Source organism: Nannospalax galili, unplaced genomic scaffold (assembly GCF_000622305.1).
Source record: "Nannospalax galili isolate Female #2095 unplaced genomic scaffold, S.galili_v1.0 scaffold541, whole genome shotgun sequence".
Classification (NCBI taxonomy): Eukaryota; Metazoa; Chordata; class Mammalia; order Rodentia; family Spalacidae; genus Nannospalax; species Nannospalax galili.
The window spans coordinates 1,018,786-1,024,992 of NW_008345054.1; positions in this window are offsets into that span (position 1 = coordinate 1,018,786).

A 6,207-nucleotide genomic window follows, 5' to 3' on the forward strand; every position below is an offset into this window, starting at 1 on the left:
CGTAGATACGTAGATGGTGAAATGGCCCAGGAGGATGATAAATCTGTTGCATTCATCTGCCCTGAAGTTGTTTTTGCTTTCTGTAGTAGGCTCATAGAGCTTTTGTAATGATAACACAAATACCCATTATATCAAAAACCAGCTCTTCTAATTTTTCTGACTTTTCATATTTGTCATGATAACAGTAGTAATATTAAACTGTGATATCTGAAAAAAATGTTCTTGACATTCTATGAAGATGTCTAGAGGATTCCTTCACTCTCATCAGCTCTAACAGACATAGTATATAATCTGAAAGCTCCCCCATGAAATGAGAGCCAAGATTAAAATTGTAACTTTTTGCTTTACAGAGCATACACCAAAAGACAACAGTTCCTGGCTTCAGTGCCAGTAATGAGAAAGAAACAGGCACTTGTGAACTGGGCATGGCTGCACACTCCTGCCATCCCAGCACTCAGGAGGCCAAAGACGTAGGACCATCACAAGTTTGAGGCCAGTTTGAGTTGCATAGGAAACAGTATCTTAAAAAACAAAACCAAAAGAACAGGGATTTGTATTAAAATTAATAATACATAGCCATCATTTTCCCTTTATTGTTTAAAAGAAATAACATCTTCAGACATCTCAGATGATATGTGAAAATCAACCCTTTATCAACCCAAAGAAGAACCATCCCACAAAAAAGAAAAAGAATCTAGGGTATGGTGTGATATTTGCTATGATTTCAATGTTTGTGTCCTCCCCAAACATTTGAAGCCTAATCCTCAAGGCTCTAACATGAGGACATGGTACCTTTGGGAGTTAACAGGTCATGAGAGGCCCACCCTCATCAGTGGAACTTGTGCTCTTCTGAAAGAGGCCTGGGAGGGGGGCCGGGGGCGCTGTTCCTCCCTCTGCCATATGATGTAGACAGTATCATCTATGAGAATCAGCTTTCACCAGAGAGAATCTTCCAACCTTGATCTTCAAATTCGTAGCCTCCTACAGTTACATGCAGTGAATTTCTGCTGTTCACCAACTATCCTCCCAAGGTATTTATATTACAGCAGACTTCATGAACTCATGCTTAAGCAGACACTTCTAGTGAATGCAGCTGAACTCACTGAGGCTAGATCAGTTTCTCTCAACACAGTTCTGCAGACTGACATTGACGACCACTCTGACATGTGGACTACATCCATATTCTAATAAGAGAATACTTCTACTGACTGCTGAAACACTCTGTGGTGGTCTTTGCATTTTGACAAAGTAGAGAAGTAAAACTAGTTATTGTTCACAAGTACCAGCTGTTTTAAGATGGACAGGATATGGTTTAAATCACTGGTCATCAACCCAAGAGAAGGAAAACCTTGATTGCCTTGGTTGAAGAAATCTGAACTGACAATAAATAGGATTATGATCTTGCCTGATCTCACCTACCGGAGGTATCAAGAACTAGACAATATTTTTCATTTGAAAATATGAGGCAAGAGCAGGTACAACTGGGTATTCCTTGTCATTTTCTGGGAGTTTAGTTCCTAAGGGTTTCATGTGGACAATCTCAAATTGCTAGTCTCCTTGAGCAGATGCCGATGGGGTTTAGGACTTGATACCCAAGAATATACATGAGTTGGTGGATGGATGGATGGATGGGGATGCATGGATGGATGGATAAATGGATGGATGGATGGATGCATGGATGGATGCATAGATGGATGGATAAATGGATGGATGGATAAATGGATGCATGGATGGATGGATAAATGGATGGATGGCCTTTGTGAAAACAGCACAATGTCACTCTCACCTTCCTCTTTCTCTTCTAACCTGAAGCAGGGCACAAGAACCTCCTTCAATGGTACTCTATATATCCAGATGACACAGGACACCAAGAAGAATCTGAACAAACAAGTTCCCCTGGTGATTTCCATGAAATCATATCCTTTTATTCCCCATTTTACTTCTCCTTATCCTTCTGGTCCTCATCCAACTCAGCACAGATTTCTCTGTATCTTTGTGTCTTCATTCCTGAAAGCTTCAGTGTCACAGGCAGCTTGTATAAAATGATTTTCTATGTTTTCCTGTAGCTAATCTGTGTTTTATTCTAAGGGCCTCAGTCATGCATTTAGCAATGAGAAAGATACTGTTTACAGTTCTAACCTCTAAAATCACACCGCTGACACACCCACACCCACAGATCCTCACCCTTCTTGTCATTAAGCTTTCTTCTTCACTTATAGTCTGTCCATTACTTTGCAAGCCAATTCTACTAAACCAGGTCATGAAAAGTTGCCTCCCAGCTTGGAGCAGAGTCATTTCTTCTCTAAGTTTTCTCTTTTTGGTGACTCTATTAATAACTTTTATATATCTCAAACCAAAACAATGAATGCAAACTTAGCAGTAAACTTGTGTTGGGGCAGTGCATAATAAAGGCGTTGACAACTCTGCATTATAAACTAACATTTACCCAACTTTGGAGATTTGGGCCACTAAAAAAATTAAGAAATAGTATAGCCTAGAATCAACAAATACAAATAATGGAGAGCAGCCCTTGAATCAGCTTGATGATTAATTCAGAGCTGTTTGCCGCTGTAAATAAGCCATTCAACATGAATGAAGAGGCTGCTTGCTGTGTACAGAGCTGGGCATGTGGAGAGGCCGCTCTTCTTCCCTGCATTGCATTTTCTTTTTACTTCAGCAGCCCCCATAAGCTGCACACCTATCATGGTAGACCCTCAGACAGTATCTAAGTAGACCTGAGTTCAGCTCCTTCCGCCTCTTATTTCCTTTGTTAAACATGAACCAGACTCTTCCCCTACCAAATACACAGGCACACACATACCCTGCTCTCCTTGAGAAAATTCCAGAATGAAGGGGATTACTGAAGGATTTGCAGAGGCAATTGGGTCTAAAATCTAAGTAAAATCTGGAAGAGAGCAAACAATTTGTGCTCTTCTTTCCTTCTTGGGCCACCATAAAAAGAATGCCCTCTGTGTTCCTTAGGTGGCTCAGGCCATTAGAAATGCTTTTTCCTCCATTGCTTGGTAGGCATGAGAGGACTTGTGTGAGCACTAGGATTTAAACATTTTAATAGGTACAGATATGTAACTGTCTAGAGAAATGTGTGTGTGCACATACATGCATGTGAGTGTGATCACACCTAGGATGCTATCATCCATCATATCTTTGTTCATGAGCTTTTGGTGACATGTAGTTGTCACATAGAACTTCACCCTCACTTCATCCTTTACTTGAAGCAGAGCAAACCAAGATGCCATCCTCTTAATCTTCCAGCTTAACAGGAAAGGGAAGAAGGAAGGAGATTATCTGTCTGATTCCCAGAGAAATTGAATTTAGGCTGAGAATCTTGGCAAAGTGACAGGAATTATTCCAGGTCTGTCTGGCTACATTTTCATCAGAACACATAGCACTAAACCACTAAATCCTACGTAAGGTTTTATGGTCAACCCTGTTACATTTAAATTTGGGATGTTATGATAGATTGACTGGCCTGTGGAGTGATCAAACTTATCATGAAATATCTCCAATAAAAACGTTTCATATTCAGAAATAGACATTATTACATAAGAGGTAAATTCAGGAAGTGGCTATTAGGAGAAGATGTTGGAAAATATTCCTCGACGTTGTGCTTTCCAAACCTCAGAATTAGAGTGAATTTGTTGCACTCGGGCAAATCTATTGTTTTGAACTGAGAATTTACCAAGGGAAGGCCAAGATGTTGGGAAGAGACCAAAACAAAATAATAAATAAATAAATAAATAAATAAATAAATAAATAAATAAATTTCATTTATTGACAATTGTTTAAAGTCACATTGCTGGCTATAAATATCAAAATAATAAGGTGTCTGAGAAGTCAATTTCATTTTGTTCTATCAACCAACAAAGACAATAGACATTCCAGTAATGAGAAGTCTAGCATTTAGAATATTAAATGTTTCAATTGTTTTAGAAAAGCCTCTGAATTATTGCTTTGCTTTAGGCTATTCAACGTAGTCATATTAGAGAATTTTCAAATGCCACCAAAGTAAAATGTCTCAATACGTTAGACAAGTATTTCTGCTATAATGCAATTAAGAAGTGACCTGGGGCAAAGTCAGAGTTTAACAGAATCTGATCTCACTTCACATTTTCTGTCAATGTGTGTAACCTGTACAGAACCGCACCTCAGAGTCATAAAAACCAGTTGATAAGAAAAGTCTTTACTATTTCAAATATTGTTACTTTAATAATAGAGCCATTTTCTAAGTAAGTTATTTGAATTAAAAAGTGGTCATAAAAAAAAGTGGTCATTTCTCTCATCCCCTTTTTTCTCTTCAAAAAGCATTTTTCATTAAATACAGCACCAAAGTCTGAGTTCATTTTTTAAAGAAAGTTTGAACACGCTTTATACTATCTTCAGTGAAATAATCTCTGAGTAACTGGAAAGAACAGCAAACACTCAATGCATTTGTGCAAATGACTATACGACACTTAAATTGAAAAAAGACTTGTTCTAATTTGCTTCTCCATTGATGTGACAAAACACTCTGACCAATAGCAACTTGAAGAGGAAAGGGTTTATTTGTCTTACATCTCCTGGATCACAGTTCATCTGGGAGCCCAAGGTAGGAACTCAGGGCAGGAACTTGGAGGCAGGAGCTGGAGCACAGGCCATGGGGGAATGCTGCTTACAGGCTTGCTCCCTGACCCCTGTTCAGTCTGCTTTCTTATGCAACACAGGCCCACCTGCCCAGGGGTGGCACCACCCACAATGGGCTGGGCCCTCCCACATCACTCAACAGTCAAGAAAATGCCCCACAGACATGGCCACAGGCCAATCCAATGGAGGCAATTCCCCAATTGAGGTACCCTCAACCCAGATGTGTCAAGTTCACACTAAAGCTATCCAGCACAAAACTACAGACTGATTCCTAAAGAATTGCAAAATAGTGGCTAGCAGTGAGAAACCAATAACAGAATCAAAGTTACAAAGAAAACAAAAAGGAGGAATGTGAAAGATAACTGCGCGGTATCAAGCTAGGTGCTCACATTGTTACCTGATGGCAGAAGAAAGCAGAAAGTCTATACACAGCAGTTTACTATCTTTCACATCCAGAAAATGGGTACAGCAACCGAAAAAGATATTTTTAAAAATCAACAAGAAAGGTAAGAGATTTAAAGGAGAATTAAGAAGATGGAGGAGCTTGTAGCCCCTCAGTAAAAGCATCCTTGTCATCACCTTCAGAGGAGAGGTAGCGTCAGCAATGTGAGCATGGAGATATGATCTGTCACTTTGTTAAGAAAAAAAAACAAAACAGGGAATTAACTTAGGACAAAGATATATTCTATTATCAGAGGAGGAAAAAAAGAATTTCAAAAGCAATAGACAACATGGATCATACAACACAAAATCACAATCACACTTGAGTTCCCACTCCACTATTGATTATAAGCATCCATAATATTAACAAATTTAAAAATAAAAAAGTGCCAGAAACAATGTGTGTCATTCTAATAAAATAAGTACTCACATTTTTGTTCATTTCACTTCAGTCTTGCCTACACAAACACGTATATTTGTTTCATTTGCTGACGTAACTCAAGTCTTCTAAATTCTGTTCTTTAATTAACTAGTTTATCAGTATTGGGGGAGGAGTGGTCGTAATTTTGTGCTTTTAGATTGTACAGCATAGTTTTAATTATTATATAATATTCATAATATAGATGTGTTCCAGACCAACTATTTGCCATAAAAAATGAAGTCTTCAATAAAAATACTATAAGTGAAGGCTTTGAAAAAATACCACTCAAACACGAAGGAATGCTTTAAATTTTTAAAATAAAACATCATCAGAGATGAAAAGGGTTTTTCATAATGATAAAAGGTTTACTTCATATCAGAAGTTCAAAGAATTCTCAAGTAAATTAGAATTAATACACCTTTTTAATAAGGTTCATACAGTTAAGGAGGATAGGTGTGCAACTCAGTGGTGGAGCATTTGTCTAACATGCAAGAGGTCATATGTTTGATCTGTAGCACCAACAACAAAAGCAAAAACAAATAACGAAGACGATTAACAACAGCATAAAAACAATAGGCAATGGAACAGAATAATATCCCCAAATGCATACCAATCTACAAGACAATATTTAAAGGACTGAGTATAAATGGCCCAACAAATCAGCTATAAATACAATGAGGATATGCCATAAATGAAAAAAATAT